Here is a 21,806-nt window from a genome sequence, read left to right as displayed (position 1 = left end):
GAACCAGTTCCATCTGTAACCAGTTCAGAGAGTCTTGTTCCTCAAACATCTGTCGCTGTTGATTCAACCCCTTCTTCGGCACCAGAAATATTTTACGGACCTGACGGTCTTCCCCTTCCACTTGGTTTGATTGCGATAGAGGAAATTGTAGAAGATCCGCAAGCAAGTACTCCAACACATTTTGGATTCGGGGTCACTCTATTTCCTTCAACATCAGAAGTTAGTCTACCACCAGTGGAAGTTCCTGTAGAATCGCTAGGGAATATTTTGGATAGACTCAAAATGTCTGAACAACCGTCAACATCTAGGACTGTGTCGACTGACACAGCGATAGCAGAACTCCCTGCCGTCACTCCGACAATGTTTGTCGGCATACCATCTGTCCCGACTAGCTCACAACCGCTAGAAGGAGTCCACCCAGGGACTATTTCGACAGTATGGTCCGTTCCTGTTTGTTCCTCCGGAATAATATCCGGCAACTCTTATGTTGAGACTCGCCAAATTGATCCATTTGGAGGTCAATTTGGGAAATCCAGTCCCCAAGGGCAGACAATCCCCTTGAGTTCCGGATTGCCACCGTATGGGGGGCAGTATGCCCTTTCATTGCCCCCTCTGGGAGGATATCCATACGGGAGTTCACAACAGTATTCAGGTTATACTGGAGTTACATCAAGTGGTTGGGTACCTATACTACCCCAACAACCAAGGGTTGTGTATTCTATGCAACAATGTGTACCTATGTCGAACATCCCGACTACACCAGCTATTGTAACAGTGTCGCAAGTTCAAACGTTGCCTGTTGTATGTCAACCTCAGATTTCTCAGGTTGTAATGCAACAGCCCCTTGACCCTGTGACTCAACCACAATCGCCGACTGGTGGGGCGACACAGGTCCAAACGGGTACAATTACCCCACACCTTGGTCCAACGGTTAGTATAGCGCAACAGAACATGGCTTCGGAACCGTGGTTGGTGCAATATCAACAACCACAATTCCAACAAGTATACCAAGGTTCTGAGCAGCAGATCTTTGCGAACAGTGGACAACCGTACATTCAAAACGGTCAAAATCAACCACTTTACGGTGGTCATGTCCACCAACCGTATCAGTCATACCAGCATCAATTACATTATGCTGGTATGCAATGGCCAACTGCTTAGGCAATTCCATCGTATCCTGGGTATGCTTCACCTAACTTGAATCAACAGTTACCATTCATGGCAACTTTAGAGTTACCCGATTTACACTGGTTAACAAACGATCCAATTGCTTACGCCCCTTGGTGGCCAGCGATTCCTCACAAACTTCCTTCAGATATTCCTAAATTTAATGGAAATCCAGGTGAGGACCCATCGAATCACGTGATGACATTTCATCTATGGTGTTCATCAAACACCCTAAATGATGATTCGATAAGGCTTCGCCTTTTTCAGAGGACGTTAACAGGTCCAGCGGAAAATAGTATATTGAATTGCCTAGAGCTTCGTTCGAAAATTTCAGCACCTTAGCCACGACTTTCTTAACCCATTTTCAATTACTGATAAGGTATGAAACGGGAATGGAAATCTTAACCAACTTCAAACAGACAACGGCCACTCACATATCTGATCATATACATGAGTGGCGATGACATCGTAGGATGGTAAAAACGTACGTTCCCGATCAACTATTAGCTGAATGGTTTATCAAGTCGTTACTTCCTGCTATAACGGAAGATGTGGCAAAGGGTGGAGTCGTAACGGAAGAGCAAGTTATCGCTCGTGCGCAATATCTAGACTTGGTCTATACTCAGTCTGGCACGCTCTATGACAAAATACCTAACGCCCCTAGACCAGAATTCTCAATTCCTCCTCCTCCTAAATCAAACAATGACTCTCACGCCGACGATGGCGTGATTGGCACGACAGACGCGAAATCGACAAAGGCTGCGTCCAAGAAATCCCGTAAGATTTCATATCAAAATGCAAAAGACGAAATTCTTGCTTCGGAAGTAAATGCCGTATCAGCAGATAAGGGCAAAGAAACCAAACAAAGAGGAAGCAAGAAGAAGCAAAGTAAAGGGAAGAAGAAGAAACAGGATGAGTCATCTCCTGAAAAAACTTCTTCGAACCCTCCTGGAAATAGGAAACCAAAAAATCCATGTTATATATGCGATGAGGATCATTGGACTGCAGAATGTCTGTACAGAGCTGAGCTTAAAAGATTCTTTAAGAGTTCGAAAACCTCAGCTGTGTTAACTGATCCGTTCCCAAATCCAGGACAAAATCTGGTTGATAGTGGAAATGCTTCCCTGTCACAAGTGCTAATGTTGTCGATTTCGAAGCAGCAAAATGATGCTTTAATTTCAACAAGAAACAAAGATTACGGGAATCCGCAGTTGTCGAACGCGAAGGAAAAAGATCAACCAAGCAGTTCGACAACAACTTTGACAGAAGTTGTACCACCCATCATTCCTGAATTAACAATAAAACCGCCAAAGGGAGTAGTACACAAGTCGACATTTAATCCTCGCGCCAGAGCAGCGCAACATTATAACATAGTGGAAGATTTGGCCCAATCGCCATCCGCTATGTCAACTCTTGGAGTACTACAAAATTGTCCATGCCAAAGGCAGGCTTTGTTACCAGCCATTGGTGGGGTTGATCCTAAGGATTCCAATCTTGTATCCTTTGACCACAAAGGATACGATCCTCAGTTACCAGCTCAACTAGCTTTCCTTATCCAAGTGAAAGCCCTCAACAAAACTGTTCATCGAACAATTATTGATGAGGGGGCATCTACATGTATTATGTCGATGAGTTGCTGGAAAACTTTAGGATCTCCAACCTTGTCGCGATCCTCGACAACATTAAAAGCATTTGACGGAAGGACATATACCCCATATGGTATCCTAAATAACTTGAAGGTTGCACTAGGGGGAAAAACAGTAGAAATAGATGTTGAAGTCATCGATGGGAATCTGGATTACAACATCCTACTAGGAAGACCGTGGATCTATGCCATGGCAGCTTTTGTGTCGATCTATTTTAGAAAGATTGCATTCCCCTTTCAAGGGGTATTACGATCGTCGACCAACAAAACTTCCTCCCTAATGGTTCACAAGTTACAGGAAGCATTCCCATGATCCATGGAAGCCCCCATTCGCTTCAGAATATCGGAGTAGGCCTACTAAAAGATCCTATACTAATGGGAACTTTCACTCTTCCCCCTCCAATCGACTTGGCGGAAGTAGCGTCGATAGGTACCTGCAATATGATATCTTCCACAAAGATCTCAGAAGACGATATCAACATGGATCATGCAATGGTTTTGCCCCCAATCCCAATAGAAATATTGTAGCAATCAATGTTTCTGGCATGGGAGGGGAACCCAAATCAATGCTCATCAAGCGTTTGGGTAGATAGGTCTAGAGAATATGGTACCCCTTTAGATCCTTGGTCGCGAGTGCATGGAACCGACGAAGGAATTCTACAATCAATGTTGATTAAAGAGACACCATGGAATGATTGCCACCATCGTTCCCTTCTTCTGGATTATGAAGAAGATACTCCAGATGACCTTTATCATCCTTCAGTTTTTGAATTCCTTTCAAATACTGTAAATACGGTGGATTCCGAGCGAAACTTATCCAATATTGAAGAGACTATAGCCATAAATATCTCGACTAAAACAAATGTTGTAGAGAATATTTATGTCGGCAAAGGTTGTTCTCCTTCAGAACTGGAAATATATAACGCTCTTTTTCACGAATTCAGAGATGTCTTTGCTTGGTCATATGACAAAATGCCAGGCATTTACTCGAGTATCGTTGAACACGAAATTAAGATGTATCCAGATGTCAAACCGGTACGACAACGGCTTAGGCAGGTGCACCCCAAGAAAGCCGTTGCCATTAAGGCAGAAGTTGAAAAACTTCTCCATGCTGGTTTTATCTACCCGGTTCCTCTAACCGATTGGGTATCGAACATTGTCCCTGTTATGAAGAAACAGGGAACAATTAGAGTGTGTGTCGATTATAGGGATGTAAATCAAGCTTGTCCGAAAGACAACTACCCTACACCCTTCATCGACCAGATAATTGATGAATGCACCAGATGTGAAATCTTTTCATTCATGGATGGATTTTCCGGGTATAACCAAATAAATATCCGCCAATAGGACCAGTCAAAGACTGCATTCATTTGTTCGTGGGGCACATTCGCATATCGAAAATTACCCTTTGGTTTAAAGAACGCAGGGGCGACGTTTCAGAGGGCAATGAATTATGCCTTCCATGACATTAAGAACATCGTTCAACCATACCTCGACGACCTTCCGGCTCATTCGCGAAAGCGGACTGATCATCCGCAGCATTTAAGAGCAATATTTCTATGTTGCCAACACTACAAGATACGACTCAATCCGCACAAATGTGTATTTTGCGTCAGTTCTGGTCGTTTACTTGGCTTTGTAGTCTCCAAGGATGGGATTCGTCTTGACCCGTGCAAGGTACAGGCAATCATAAATTTGCCTCCACCTTCAAATTTGCTTCAGATTCAGAAACTCCAAGGGAAAGCAAACTTTCTGAGGAGATTCATTCCAAATTATGCCGAACTTGCTAAAGGTTATACACGTCTTTTGAAAAAGGAGGTACCCTTCGTCTGGGATCAGAGTGCGCAAGCTTCCTTTGATGCTTTAAAGGAATCCTTAATAAAAGCATCATTAATGTACGCACCCGATTATCAAAGAGACTTTAACCTGTATCTGGCTGCAGCAGATACAACCATCGCAATGGTTTTAATTCAAGAAGTCCATGGAGTTGAACACCCTATATATTATTTAAGTAGAAACTTAAATGATACAAAAAGTAAATATTCTTATGTTGAAAAACTAGTGCTTGCGGCTGTTCAAGCGATACAAAGGTTTCGACACTATGTCCTCTTTCGGAAAACTACCATTCTGTTTGATTGCAACCCCATGACTTATATATTGTCGCGACAGTTGCTGGGGGGCAAATATTCAAAATGGATAGCAATCCTTCAAGAGTTTGATCTGGAATTCGTAAAATCCAAATCAAAGAAAGCTCTAGTTTTCGCAGAATTATTGTGCGATCTCCCATCGTCGTCCAACGATGAAACATCCGAAGAATAAATCGTGGATGAGAATTTGTTTCTGATATCCACAAGCAATGAGTGGTATGGAGATATAATAATTTATCTCCAGACCCAAAAATTCAGGCCAAATACCTCTCACTCTGAACAAAAATGTATATGATACCAAGCAAAAGACTACATGATCGTCGGTGATACGCTTTACCGTCATGGTATCGATACAGTTCTAAGAAGGTGCCTCACCCATGAGGAGGCCGAAAAAGCCCTGAATGAGTTTCATTCAGGCGCGTGTGGGGGGCATCAATCTGGATATGCTACAACACAAAAAATCTTACGAGCAGGATACTTCTGGCCAACCATGTTCAAAGATTGCATAACCGCAGTCAGAAGTTGCCATGCTTGTCAAATTTTTGATAGCAAAACCAGAAGACCACCTGCACCTTTACAGCCAATAGTTGTTGTTGGGCCTTTCGCCAAATGGGGCATCGATTTCATGACATGTAACCCCACCTCGACCGGGGGGCATGGGTATATTATAGTCGTCGTTGACTATTTTACCAAATGGGCCGAGGCGATGCCTACATTAGATAACACTGGTGAAACAGCTGCCCTTTTCTTTTTCAATCATGTAGTCGCCAGATTCGGCGTACCACAGGCTATAGTTACGGATCATGGATCACATTTCCGCAATCACATGATGGTTGAATTAGCTGCCAAGCTAGGGCTATCTCACGACAGCTCTACCCCGTATTATCCACAAGCCAACGGACAAGTTGAAGCGATCAACAAGGTCCTGAAGCGTATGTTGCAAAGGATGATCGGAGTTCACAAAAGAAGGTGGCACCTAATCCTGTACTCAGCCTTGTGGGCTTACCGAACATCGGTAAGGAATGCAACCGGGTTCACGCCTTTCCAACTGGTATATGGCCTGGAAGCAGTCTTACCAGTCCAGTGCGAAATCTTGTCTCTTAAACTCGCAATCGATCTCCTCCCTGGAACTTCAAGAGAAGAGGTCCGTTTCTTGGAATTAATCCAATTGGATGAAACCCGTCGTGATTCCGCTTTGGCTAAAGAAGCCCATAAGAAACGAGTCAACGCGCAGTTCGACAAAAATGTCAAACCCCGTGTCTTCTCAGAAGGTGACTTGGTCTTGCTTTACGACCAAGAATCTGATAAATTGGGAGCAGGTAAATTTAATTCTTTATGGATGGGCCCCTACATTGTTAAACGAGTGTTAGCGAAAGGAGCCTACGAGTTAATGGATTATGATGGAATTCCACTGGCGCAACCCCGTAATGGGTTGTACCTCAAGCGTTACTATGCTTAAATAGTAACCAATATGCTTTTGTTGTATTTTGTTTTCGCTAAAGTGTTCGTTTGGTCAAGTAATCCACCTTTTTACATTTATTGCAGATGTCAAACCTTTTGGAGACATGTGTTGGATATGCCGATGGAGCGAGTCGTAGTTCGCAGAACCTGTCCTCCGCAGCCTGGGCCCTTTTTGATCCGAGCGGCGAGTTAGTAAGTTTCAGAGATGTATGTATCGGTCAATCAACGAATAACATCGCTGAGTATAGCGCGTTGATAGAACTACTCTCTGATGCCATCACCCATGGTATACGCCGACTAATTGTCAGGCTAGACTCACAAGTCGTAATACTACAACTCAATGGTATATATTTCGTCCGAAATCCAGCTATTTATCTCATGTTCCTAAGGGTTAAGATTTTGGAAATACAATTTGATTTAATTCAATACCAACATATTTCCAGAAACTTAAACACATTAACCGACTCATTAGCAAACTATGTGTTAGATAGACATTTGCGACATTTATAAAAAGAAACACATCATCAATGTTGTACATGTGGATCACATAACTCAACCAGAATAAAACCCCGAAAATCAAAATCTATATATATATAAGTTGTTTATGGTTTACATATAATGTTCTGTAACCAATACAAAATCGGTCACATGACCCAAAAACTCAAAATGCTAGGGGGCACCCTAGTCTAGTGATGCTCGTGATAGCACGTCACAGCCTGTGCGATCATGCGTAAGAGACGAGTCCATTGTCTAGGCACACCAGTAGTATGCCGCTGCAAGTGTAAAGGTAACTCGTCGATCCTCACATATGGAATACCGAGAGTAAGGCTCTCAACCTGCTCCTGCACAGCTGTAAGGGTCTCGGCCACATGAACGTCACGAAGGATAACCCTCCCGGCGGCCTCTCCTGCTAGGGCAGCGGCTGGCACTCTCAGGCGAACCACTGGACGAACAGGACCAACATCTGCATGCACACATGAGTTTGATTAAAGTCTTGATAGAATAAAACACAAGGACATTATAAATAAAAACAGTAAACAGTGATATGGTCGAAGATTTTACCAATAGCGCCCCACTGCTCGCCGTTCGGCAGTACTAAATCCGGATCACCCCGGAAGTCCATGCCAACATATGGATACTTGGAATAGACCATCTCCTGACGCTCAAACCACCTGAAGAAGGTATCGGAAAAAGAAATCTGAGATTGACCAGCATGCCTAGACATGTGGTCAACCCATCTCTGCATGCGTGGCTCGGTAGGAGAAGGCAAGTCGAGTGCAATGTACTGTGGCTGCATCAGTGGTATCTTCTCCAAAGCAAAGGTGGTCAAAATAGAACCGAACCCAAAGTTCTTCAGCCTCCCGTCCTTTACCTTGGTCAACTGACTTTTCATCTGAAGAAGTACTACATCACACCAGTTGAATATTTTCGGTTGGAGGCACTCCAAGGCATGCTGCATATAAGATCTGTTGGCTACATGAAGAGACGCACTACCGACCATCCTACCAATAGTGTACAGGATAGACCTAAGGGACCTGTCAGCAACCTTACAGATAATGATCTTGCCGTCTTTACTCGGCTGAGATCCTTCCCTACAATGTTGGCGGACATAATCTCTCACAGAGTCACTCCCTCGAGCCGAACCTGACAAAGAGATGGGGGCACCCCGCCATGACAAGCCAGACAAGAAGTAAATGTCTACTACGGTCAAGGGGATAGATTTGCCCCTAATCTGGAAAACTTGGTTGATAGGATCCCAGGCATCGAGCAAATACTGCAGTAGGTTGATCTGCTGTCTCATGCTAGAGATGCGGAAGAACTTCAGCAGACCACAGTTCCGCAGCGCGTTCACCGTAACCGGATCATGTAGGGCAATCATGTCCTCTTCTTCATGTTCTCATTCTCGCCATGTAAGGGTCATTTTGCTCCAATATCTATGAAAAACAAACATGAGATGAGTTAGATCCTGGTTTTGATGAGAAACAGGCAAAAATTTTCATCAAAAACTGTGCAACAAAATCCTTTTCTGCGCTCAACGCACCTGCACAGTGTTCCACCTGCGTTGAAGGTCAAACTGCCTTCATACTGCTTGACATTCAGCGCAGGTTTCGAGTGCCCAAGGTACGCTGATGGCAGAGCGACCCCATCAAACCCCAGGGGCTCAAAAAAACAGGAAATCAAGCATAGAATGCAGAAAGGAAACCATGAAATGAAAGAGCTCATGTTTAGCTCCTACCTGGTCCAGACGGCACCGAGAATCGTCCATAGAATCTCCCGAAATCAGCTGATGAAAATCAAAGGGGAAGAGGCACCTCCAGAGGTCCAACAAACCAAGTTCAAATGAAATGGTAAAATGAGAGGTAAAAACACCTTTTAATTACTTTTTACGTAGTTCAAAGTGAAATATTAATGTTTTAATCTCATTTTCAAGCAAATGTTATTCATTTCTAACTAGTTTGATGCAGCAATTGAGGGTACAGTACTATCTTTGAAAAGAGCAAAGCTATTTATGGTAAAAATCAAAACAAGACCATATAATCGAGCAGTTTTAGCACATAGTTCATGCTTGTTAAAAAATAAACATAAGACCAAGCAGTGTTTTTCCGCGTTTAAGCTCGTTAAAAAATGAACTACCCTCCGGTAAATAACCTCCGTGAATGTAACATTATCAGCCATTAAAGCCTTGGTCGTGTTTGCACCGTCACCTCCACTTTTCCATTGGCCGATCATTCACCTCCATTTGATTGTTTACCCATTTTGAGGAACAACTGCGAAGAGTGATTTCACTAGCCATCCTTGTGACACTGCCGTGATTGGAAAATTCCAACCCTTACCTGGAATCAACTGCTAACCCGTTTTATCACTCGTTCCTCAAAAGACGAGTCTTCTTTAAGCTCTTTTCATCTGACTCGTAAAATATGAAAAGATTGCCGAATTTTGGCCTTCCAGCTCGTTAAAGCGACCGGAAGTGCTATCCCTCCTTTAGATTTTAATCTTTTTGGACCTGAGGGATTATTGCACAAAAAGATCGAGCGCTTTTTTTCTTCGGCTCGTTAAAACTATCGAAAATTCATCCCTTCTGTATTGTTTTATACTTTTTCGGACTTAAGGGATTAGATGATGAAAAAGGACTTTCAGAGTTGGCTTTACGTACCTTTTTAGACTCTCTAAAAATGAAAAGGGACCGAGTTATCTTTGTCGTTAAACTCGTTAAAAAAACATTAATAGCGACAAACTTGTCTTTAGACGAGAACGAGTTTCACTATCGCTAGGCTCGTTAAAACATAGCGATGGGTTTGCCCGAAGGGAAAATTATAGAACAAGCATATGTTATCCTCCTCAAGCTTGACAAAAATAAATAGGTACTAGTCAGCAATGACTAGGGAAAAATTGGGAAGAAACTCAAAGAACTTTATTGGTAGCAAGTCGCTCTTGAACATGACACTTCCACTCCGTGCCTAAGTCGGGTTGGGTTGTTTCATTCACCGGTCACATCGCCATGGTCTCGCCATACCATCCACCTTTGGGGTAAATGCTACCAATCCATCACACAAGTGTCGCCGATATGTTCAAGAGAAGTCATCCAGAGAAGTCAACCGTGTCCCATCCACTACCATACATTATCCTTCATTCTTTCATGACCGCCACCCTGAACCATATATCATCAGATCGTTTTCACCTCCATCAAAATCATTTGCTCCATTCCGTGTCACTGATGTGGGATACATTAAGACCCTCCTTTGACAGATCGCTTCTTGTCGACATCAGCTCATTATCCAAGAAGTTGATCTAGGGACACCCCCTTCAGTACTTTGAAGCTTGCATGCCTCAATGGCAAGTTTCTCACTTCCGGCGACAGGTATAAATCAATGACCTTCAACCGAAAGATTTTGTGTGGTGTTCGACGCCAAGTCATTTATTCACACCACATGAATTGTACTGCAGTACCTTGAGGGTCATTATCATTATCGGTGATTCCTCTCGTGCTTGTTAACAGTTTACATCATTGACTGGTAATCAAGCAATGTCTTTCCATGTTCGACTTCAGAACATTTCTCACATGGATCGACTTGTACTTAGAGTGAAGATCGAACGAGTTTGAAGACCCTGGATCTAGTTTCATCCATCCGGGCTGCGATATATATTCAGGAAAAATAAATACATTGACATGTACAACATTGCAGCAGAGACAATCATCCTACCAAAGGATGATGATTTCAGCAGGATCATCAGTCTATCATCAGACAATTGTCTGTCCTATGTACATAAAAATGAGTTTATAAAGCTCATCATGGGAATGCCAACCCAGCTAGATCATGAAAACTGTATGAAAAATAATGTATTGTATTGTATCATATTGCAGGTCTCCTCCCAGCATTGAATGAACTTCGGATCCTCCTAATAAAGCATTTCACCCGATAAACGGCCTCATAGTTTAGGGGGCAACTGTTATAGACATTTTTGTGCCTTACAACTATAAGCATGAAATGTCCATAATTCAAGGGATCCAAAGTCCCTAAAGATGTTGTTACAGCTCCTAAAGGAACAAGGTCAACAAATGACAGCTTCTCCCAGAAGTTCTCCACCAAAAACCACTCAGAAACAGTCAATTCAGGATCAATTCAGAGGCTCCACTAGCTGCCTGCGTTGAAATGCAGAGGCTACACTGGCTAGGTGCACTGCAATGCAGGTGGAAGCACTACCAGGGTGTGCTGAGCGGGAAATGACAAATGGCAAGCTCATTCAACGAGGTGGAAAGACCCTTGAAGCTTCCAGAATCTTCTCCAATGACACTTGCCTCAACGAATTCGACTAGTGATGAGTAAGAGGTTCTCAACCCCCAAGTGGAAGCAAGAACTGACAAAGAGAAGCCACAAGTCAAAACATAAGCTGACTCATCCTCTCTGCTTACATCTATATATGGATCTCTCACCCAGAGGTTCAAGAGGCTGGAATTTTGTACTTTGCAGAGAATTGTTGTTGGTTTGAGATTGAGATTAGCACATTGGGTGATTTATGCTTTGTTGGAGGAGAGGAAAGGATTCCTTTTCTGGGAGGTAGATGCTAGATCAGAAATCACTTGGTTGTATCTCCTCTTGGACTTTCTTATTCTATCAATAAACTATTTGAGTTTCTCCTACATGCTGTGTACCAATGATGTTTTGTTATGCTTACTTGTTTAGCTTAATCTGATCTTGAGCTTTTTATGAATGTATATCTGTATCTTTGTGTAGTTTCTCTCTCTTGTGATCTTGCAGGAATTCGGTGAAGCTGGTCCGGTGAAGGAGCAAGAAGCTGGGAGCTACTGAAGAGAGGAGTGATTTGGATCGACAAACTAGCGGAAGACACAGGTTAGTTACATCCTTCTTCCTCATCTACATTTCATAAAGAAGAATACTCAATTAGTTTACCTTGTTTGTTTTTAAGGCACTATCACACCTTAGAGTGGGATAGGGGCATTCCGAATTGGATACTTTTCCCAACAACAATAAGGTGCGGGACCGCAGGTGACCATGAGAGAAAGTGCGGAACTAGAGTTACATTGATATTTAATGTCTTTCTCCCACTTCTAAAGCTTGATTTGAAGAGATGAGGTCTTAGACTTGCTTAGGAGGACAGTACAAGTGATGATAGACCGATACTGACTCCAAATAATCATGGTGACGATATTTTTGTGTAACAACTACCATCTCTGGATTATACACACCATTGAATGGGTTTGTATTTGTGGCATACTAATGTATTTCAACACCTGTAACATCTTCATTTTCTGTAAATATCTTTATAACCTTAGCAACCCAGAATGGATAGCCATTGGGATCTCCATTTGCTAGCACTGTGATCATGTAACCCTCCTTAATATCCTCTACTGAACCCCTGTAAAGGTCTTCTTCCATGGCTTCACATTATGCATGAGATCTTCTAGAACCAATATACATCCCTCTTTCCTCTCCTTGCAAAGAATTAATAATACCTTGAGATTGTTGTTGTTCAACAATGTTTCTTTCCTCATGTTCATTTGACACATTTTGTGGCCAAATGAATCTATTTTTCAAAGGTATATCTTCATTTTCTTTTCTTCAAATGATATCACTTTGATTATTGAAAAATGACTCCCACCAAACTATATCAACAATGTCAAATTACTCATATGTATATCTAATACATTTTTAATTTCTTCTAGGAAATCAGAATAATTTATATCTCTATTCTATCTGTGTGCATTATGAAATTCACTAACTGATTGTAATAATAATATTTTTGATGCAAATATTGGATGATCCCGAATGAACTTGGGAAATTCCAAACCTCATGGTAGTGCCCATTATGCAGTAGGTGAATACTTCTTGCTCCATATTAGTGTTTTCCCATCAATTTTTTTGATACGAAATTGATGTTGGAAGATAATGACATTAAGTTTTTCAATGCATTTCTCCTCACCATGCGATCCCAGAATAAACCTTCGCATGTCAACAACTTCTTCCAACACATCAAAATTAGGCTCTGGCATGTATGATTTCTTAATACATTCAATTAATGATGGAAATATCCCAACTTCCTTCCTCCTCAATGTGAATGAAAAACGACTAAACATCTGATCAATATGGTCATGAGTGTGCCCAACAAGAAGGAAACCAACCTTTACCTTCTCAAAATTTATCAATTCAACAAGCATGTTTAGATATCCAAAAACAACCTGATTTTTGTTTTCACGGCAAGTGTTGTCCAATTGTAGATACAAAACTTCAGGAACATTACTAGACCAATGAGAAAGCACATCATGAATTATGGTTATTTTCAGATTTGCATCATTACGAATATTTGGCGGTGTGAAGTACACCATTGGCAACATTTTCCCATTGAAGACCATACAACCAACCAAGTGATACTAAATACAATTTTCCTCCTGTAAATGTTTGGGTGTGCAAACAAAATGTGATAAAAGTGTTTTTTTTTGTCCATACCATCAATTATAAAACCCAAATATTTATTTGGATTATCATAACACTTCTTTCAATGCTTGTACAACTTTTTCCTTTCACTTGTTTGTTTTTCATTATGCTCCTGAAGTTCTTTGACAATGGAATCTACACAACATAAAATAATCATTAAGAAATATGTTTTCATAGTTGATGACTATACAATTTTAAAATTTAAAGTTACGAATGTTTACCTCCTTCTGAACATTCACATTTATCCCTTTTTCATTTAAGAGAAGCACATGTACTGAAAATCCCCATCCTTGTCTTATTAGGAATACAAACATTGTTGAATTCTTTCATTCATACATTCACAAAACATTGATATGTAATAAATTGGCCATGTCTCTCAGAACCTGTTGCATATTCTTTGTACAAGTTGTAGATTTCTCGTCTTGAAAAATTATTTGGAATATGTATTGTCTCTCTATTTGGCATACACTCTCCATGCTTTGAAAAGAAATCTTTCATCCATGACATTGCAATATTTGATAATGGCCCAAACTATCTTTTATGACGTACTTCTGAATAAAATTTGGGATCCTTTTCCAAATTTTCTTGGATTCTTGAGGGATGAAAATTACCCATTGAATGAAACATTTTGAAAGCCTTTCTATAGATAAATAAAGAAAAAATATGAGAATCATAACCTGACAATGTAGCTTGCATGCACGCAACTAAATATGAATTTTGCATGCTTTTATTCATTGACAAATATCTCTCCCTTTTCTCTAATGCAAATTTGAAATCCATATGTTTCAAGCAATATTTTTGACAACATTCACTTCAAATGAGAGTGCTAATAGAACTTCTTCTCGTCAATTATTTTGCTTTACGCCTTGTATAACTAGAACATATTGGATTGATATGAAAAGGTCTACTCCTACTCCTCGATACAATATTTCCTAGCAACATCTCCATCTTTGGATCATCATTTGCATAAGCTTTTTCATCATCATTCTGAGGAATATTATCCTCACTATGATCAGCTATGCTTTTGAAATACTAACTTGGAGGATATTCTCTATCTTCCCCTTCTTCAATGCTATTGTCATAGTCCTTAGAATTAGGACTAAATGGAAAATATGACTTGATGTTTATTGGATATTCTTCCTCATGTGCATTGTTGGTGCTACTCTCATATTCCATAGGATTAGCACTACGTCGAAAATGTGGCTGTTTATTAACTGAAAATTCTACATCCTATTCTTTGTCACTGCTACTCTCATAGTCCTTAGGATTAGGACTAAGTGCTTCAACCTATCCTTTGTCACTATTGCTCTCATAGTCCTTAGGATTAGGACTAAGTGGAAACTGCGACTCTTTATTTATTTGAAAATCTTCATCACGTTCTTCATCACTGTTGCTCTCATAGTCCATAGGATTAGGACTAAGTGGACACCATGACACTCTATTCATTTGAAATTATTCATCATGTTCTTCATCAATCCAACTTTCATAGTCCATAGGATTAGGACTAAGTGGACACTCTGACACTCTATTCATTTGAAATTATTCATCATGCTCTTCATCACTATTGCTCTCATAGTCCATAGGATTAGGACTAAGTGGGCACTGTGACACTTCATTCTTTTGAAATTCTTCACCATGTTCTTCATCATTGTTGCTTTCATAGTTCATATGATTAGGACTAAGTGGACACTGTGACACTCTATTCAATTGAAATTCTTCATCATGCTCTTCATCATTGTTGCTCTCATAGTCCATAGGATTAGGACTAAGTGGACACCATGACACTCCATTATTTTGAAATTCTTCATCATGTTGTTCATCAGTGTTGCTACCATATTCCATAGGATTATGACTAGGTGGACACTGTGACACTCCATTCTTTTGAAATTCACCATCTTCTCTTCATCATTGTTGCTCTCATAGTCCATAGGATTAGGACTAAGTGGACATCGTGACACTCAATTATTTTGATATTCATCATCATGATCTTCATCATTGCTGCTCTGATAGTCAATAGGATTAGGACTAAATGGACACCCTGACACTCCATTCTTTTGAAATTCTTCATCATGCTCTTCATCATTGTTGCTCTTGTTAGTCCTTACAATCTCCTAGGCTAAAAAGGAAATGGAGAAGGGTAACCTCAAACCACTTCAAATCAGTAGCTAGCCCTATTGAGCATGAGAGGGATCTCTCTAAGTCTCTTATCAGTGATATGAATTTAAAGCAAATGAATTTTAAGCTAGATATGTGTATTTGTTTGTTTGCGAAAATTTGAGTTTTAGGGTTTGATGAACTTAGGGTTTGGAGCCACAAATAGGTCTAAGTTGTAGGAGTGCAAGAGAAAACATGAGAAGGAGCTAGATATCAGAAGCCATGGTGTAATTTGAATATTGTCAGTGTAGTGTAGAGGATAAGGTGTAGAAGAAACTAATGAGCATAAGTAAACATGATTTCCTTAGCTTAGGAAGACATAAAATGCTCTCATAATCCATAGGATTAGCACTAAGTGGAAACTGTGACTCTTTATTCATTTGAAATTCTTCATCCTATCTTTCATCAATGCTGCTCTCATAGTCCTTAGGATTAGGACTAAGTGGAAGAATTGGATCTCTATTAATAGTGGAAGAATTTTTGTTATATTCATCAATAAGAATAGAGTTGTTACGCGATGAATATGTTGATGCTTCACAAAGCGAAACTTCACTATTGGAAGAATCCATGCCTCTCAAATAGAAGAGGTTGAATGATACAAATGAAAACTCTCCTAATGAGAATATATAGCTTAAAGAATGAAAATTTCCCTCCAAAATTTTTTGCCGAAATTATTCCCTCCAAAAATTATGTTTCGTGTATTTCCGTCCATTATTTTCTTCTACAATTTATTGAAAAATTTTAACTAATTTTTTTTATGAAATAAATATTTAAAATTAAAACTGTAAACTAAATCTTTTACCTAAATTAATTTATTACTTAAAATATATAATATTTAGTAAAAAATTGAATGTTTTTTAATTTTTTTTTTATACCTTCTAAAACAAATTAATCCCACATTAACCGTATGGTAAAAAAGTTATGTAATTTCCCCTATATAATAAATTTCATTATCACTATTCCTCACATTACATCAAGGTTTTTCGAATTTCACAAAAGACTTGGAGAGAATTTGTGAAGCAGCTACATTGCTATCGACAACATATTCAACGGCAGATTATCGCATTTGAAAGGTCAATTAATTTTTTTGTTGTGCAAACTTTAAAATTAAATAAGTTTAATCAAATTTAATTTTTTGTAGTAGTTAAAAAAATTTGTGGGATAGATTTACCCATTATGTCTGCAGTGGGCATGGTCGGCCCGATAATGCTCCCGGTAGCCCAACGGGCCCATGAGTGAGGGGCGGAGGGGGCTGGCTTCACAACACCTCGCCCCACCACAGCAGCCCAACGGCCAATTGGGGCAGTGGGCCATTGGGCCACCAGAGTGGGTGGGGGGGCTGGATCCCGACTCCTCACCCCACCTCGACGGCCCAATGACTAGTCGTGGTGGTAGGCTGTTGGGCCGTCGTGGTGGGATGGGGGGCTTGGGCTGGGTGGGGCTAGAGTGGGGACGGGGGCCAGTTGTTGGGACGCCATGGTGGGGTAGGGGGCCTGGGCCCAACTGCTAGCCGATTTCCGAGGTGGGGCAGTAGGGTGTTGTATTTTTAAACTTATATATATAGATATATATATATATATATATATATATATATATATATATATATATATATATATATATATATATATATATATATATATATATATATATATATATATATATATAAATTGTTATGTTTCACAAAATTAATTCTCATTTATCATTTTTTTGTAATTTACTGATTTATATGTGTTTTTATTCTTCAGGAAAATGGCATCAAACAAGATTCCTATGAATCTTTCTGGACCAAAGACTATTAAAGGTGGACCTTCAGAAAACACTGTTGAACTAACCAAACCTGAGATGATACCTACAAATATTTCAAGTGCCTAAAATGATAAGAAGATGATTTCATACTGGAAGAAATAAAAAGAAGTGAAACTTCCAACAAATGTATAGTATTTGAAAGAAAGAGAAAGCCAAGATGTGCAGATATATCTATATGTTTATATACCTAACGATACTGGAATTTATGAGGTGCTGTGAAAGGTCATAGACATGTGTTCGGTACCGGACAGTGAAGTTGTTTACATACTTACAAAACCACCCAAGTCTCATGAAAGCATTAAATACTAGTTATCATATTCATTGTATGACATGAGAGACGTATCTACAAAGTTGGTTAAACAAATCGTAAATGAGATGAAATAAAATATTGTAAGTATTGTTATTTATATTTGTGTTTTGCGTTCTTGTAATTGTCTCATTATATTTTTATAACTTGGTTTTTATTGACATATGATATTTTGTTTGTCAGAACTTTGTTGAAAGTTGTTCAATTATGTTGGGAGGCATTCATTTCATAGAGCATGATATTATGAAAGTTGTCAGCATTTTCTACTTAGTGTTAGAAGAAGATATGGCAAACAAGAAAAATGTAGTAATTCATGATGCTATAAAACTACATCCAAGTGATAAAAAAATGCCTCTAGTGGATAAATCTAGAAAAGGTAGCCAGGTTACTTTTGAAGATGAGGGAGTTGAAACTGACACTAAAGAATATGTTGTCATTACTGAGGATGACAATGGCATTGATGTTAGAAAGGAGAAGAGCCATAAAAGACCAAAAGTAACAATGCCCAAGAATAAATCTATTATACTTAATGATGAGAATTTATGATGAAGAAAAGTAAAGTTGAACATTCTGAAGTAGTCATTACCAATAGTCAAGATCCTAGTGAAACTCCAAGAGAAAGCAGAGAAATCATTACACCAGGAGCTGATTTACAGGATGACATTATTAAAACAAAACAAAATTCCATTCAACGGAACTTGACAAAGAGAAACATAATTGAGGGTGGTCGTACATTTCAGCTTAATGTGAGACAAATCTATAAGGAAATTGAAGGAAAATGTAAAGATCAAATCAAAAAGCCACACCACCTGAATGTTCACAACTTGAAGACATTGATGAGGTACAATCCATATACTCATGTGATTAATTATGTGCTTCTTGTTGATCCAGATCAAGTTCCCAACAAAGAAGCATTTGATAAGTCAAAATGTTTTGAATACAATTATTATGTGCTTGGGGGGAACCATTATGTAGAAGCTCAAAGACAATTGATGGAGGAATATCCCAATAACCCACATTTTGAAACAATGAAATGTATCATTTATGTTGGTTTATCAGATACAAAAGCAAAGTTAGTGGCATGAGATCATAATTCAGATAATGAATATAGGATTTCTATGACTTTCATCCAAAGGGTTATATTTATTCATAGTGAATTTGAAGAAAAATGTGGTGGGGATAAGGTAAATGTTACTGTAGATTTCCGAAAGGAATGTTGTATGGAAATAGGCTATCAAATTGAGGAGAAAATCAGTTCAAAAGGTGGCAGAGTAAATACTAATATATTCAGAGGTATTGATAACATTTTCCAATTGGCATTTAGAACTGGAGAGATATGGGAATTGATTAATGATATTTTTAGCATGTGGGAGAAGATTGGAATTAAAATCTAGAAGGTCAAAAGGTCTAAACCATAGATATATAGCAACAGTAAATCAGGTCTTGAAATGAAACACCTTCTAGAAGATATGACTATCACACTTTGGAGAGCATTGAAAGGAGTGAAGGATGAAAAACTTGTTAAAGCAATATTATATCATGTGAGTTCCGTGGAATTATCATTGGAGGAAATGTCTGAGGAATTTCAAGAATAAGTTTGTTGAATTATTTTTACTTATTTCTAGATTATAATTTCCTTTTAAATATAACATATTATTCTTGGTAGTATTTGTTATACATATGATTATGTTAACTTTTTTTACTTTATCTATGCATCCACAAAATTTACATGCAAATAAAAGAACAAATGGTTAAATTATTAAATGAAGATAGTTGGGATGATGTTGTATGCAACTATCCAGATTCAAGTTCTACATTAACATTAATTTTTTTTTATCTTGCATTTAAAAAGGTATGTTGATTTACACATTCATTTTTATTCATATGTATACCATTTTTATTTTATAACTTACACATATATTTGTTTATTTTATTAAAGATGAAGAAGGATGCAAATGGAGCACCAGATAGTGTTAGAACCTTTATTGAAAAAATTAAGATCAAAAGACTGAAGAAGCAATGTCTTAAGAATGTTGAACTTGATCCAAATCTTACTCATTTCATTTGGAATGGGCTTGACACTATTCAATATCAAGTAATACAAGGCGACTGTGAAGACATTTCTAAACTCATATCTAAAAGGGATTATGCCCTAGGTATTGCAGATATTCCCCATGGTTTCAATATTCCAAACATTGACTATGATAGTGACCCTTATACTTATCAAGCTCTTAGTAAAGTGGTTGCGGGATTTCTAGAAGTCACATCATCACCATTATGGAGATTTGTGACATTTCATTCAGACACGCAATTGGAAATGTCATTGTCAAGCTTCAAAGGGAAAACAAACGCAGGGATGCAACTTATGTGTTAAGATGTTGAAAATATATATTGGATTAATGTTAAAAAATTCATTTATGTACAAGTTAATTGAACTTTTACTATTTCATGTTACATGGAAAAGACAAATCTTCTTAACCGTGAAGATCAACGATTTATAATTGATTGTGAGTTCATCCATATTGATAGTTGGGCAAAAGATGATAGCTACATGTCTATGCTTTTTAATCAGGTAGATGGAAAGAGTCATAGCCAAGTACTAGCTTATGATGTTGTTGTGAGAAAACTGACACATGAAGACAAGGAAGCAAAAGGAGAGATATTTAACATTTATCAAAAACCATAGTTATTGATTAACTACCTTGTAGACATAAGTTCAAATGAAGGAGATTGGGTTTTGGATTTATTTTCTGGATCAGGTAAGTTTTATTATATGGAATTGAATTTCAATATCTTATTTCTTAATTTATATGTCATTGTACTAATTTACTTCATTATTTCTTTTGTGCTTGATAATTAGGTATAATACTATAATGTTTCCTTCAAGGAGGAAGAAATTGTGTTTTCATTGAAAAAGATCCAATACAGTGCAATTTTATTCGGCAAATAATTAATGCTCTTCAGTTTCTTCCAGATGAATTGCAAGAAATTGGGTTGAAGAAAGGGGACTTTAGTGAATCACGTGTGGAAAAAAAGGAAAAGGAACCCCAACCACCATAACATGGAATTATTGGAAAGTCATACATTGGGAGATTTACAGACATCAAAGATCCATTAGAAGAGGAAAATGAGCAAAACGAAGCAGAAAATATTGTCGAAGAAGACAATGATGAAACTCTAGAGGATGAAGAGTTTGGATTATGTGATATTGTTGATTAAATTTAAGTTATGCTTGGAAATCAAGTTCATTTTTTGTAACTATTAATTAGTTATACATGTAATGTTTTGACTTTGACATTTTATGATAAGAATAAGCATTCAATTAATATTGTTATGTGTTCAATATTTGTATTATGTGATTTTCGCATTAATTTTTATGTTAATCATTGTTTTTTGAAAAAAATTGTGATTATTATTATTATTTGGCATGAAATTCATAAAAAAACTATTATTTAACCATTTTTAGTTAAATTTTTCCTATAAAAATTGTGATTTTGACATGTCATTTCTAGCAAAAAATTATAAAAAATGATCAAAATGTGTACTTTTTTAGTTATATTTATATTGAAAATGGTTATTTTTATGTCAATTGTTAAAAATTATTGTTTTTTAGAGACAATTCTTTCATGTGCATTGAAAAATTAATTAACGATGTATAAATATGTAAAATATCGAAACAATAAAATATCGACTTTCTTCTCTAAATATGCAAAACAATAAAAACCACTCAAAAAAAAAAATCAAATAAAAACAAGAAAATATGAAGAAGAAGACCACTTCAAAAATTGTTAAATTTAGAAAATAATTATTTACATTTCATACATTAGAAAATTTAAAATAAAAAATAGGTCTTTAAAAAAAAGGGCCTGATGCAGAATCACCACTTTTTTAAATCAACATGCAACTCACTAACATTCTAAAACTTAATTTACATTAAAAAAATTCAAGTGCCGAAAACTATGCTCTAAAAAAATATGTGTGTTCTGCATCGCCCCTTTTCAAAATCGGGTCACTTTTTTTCTATCTCTACGAAACAGGAAACAATATCAGTTCCTGTTTCAATGTTTACATTGTTTTTGCTACGGAAATATGACATGGATTATAACTCCTGACCTTTGATCCAACCTGTGAAAATAACTTTCACCAATAGAATCTTGTTGTAAGTG

Source organism: Pinus tabuliformis, chromosome 9, assembly GCF_031772625.1.
Source record: "Pinus tabuliformis cultivar Carrire ecotype Pingquan chromosome 9, CPIR1, whole genome shotgun sequence".
NCBI lineage: Eukaryota > Viridiplantae > Streptophyta > Pinopsida > Pinales > Pinaceae > Pinus > Pinus tabuliformis.
This window is presented reverse-complemented; position numbering follows the sequence as displayed.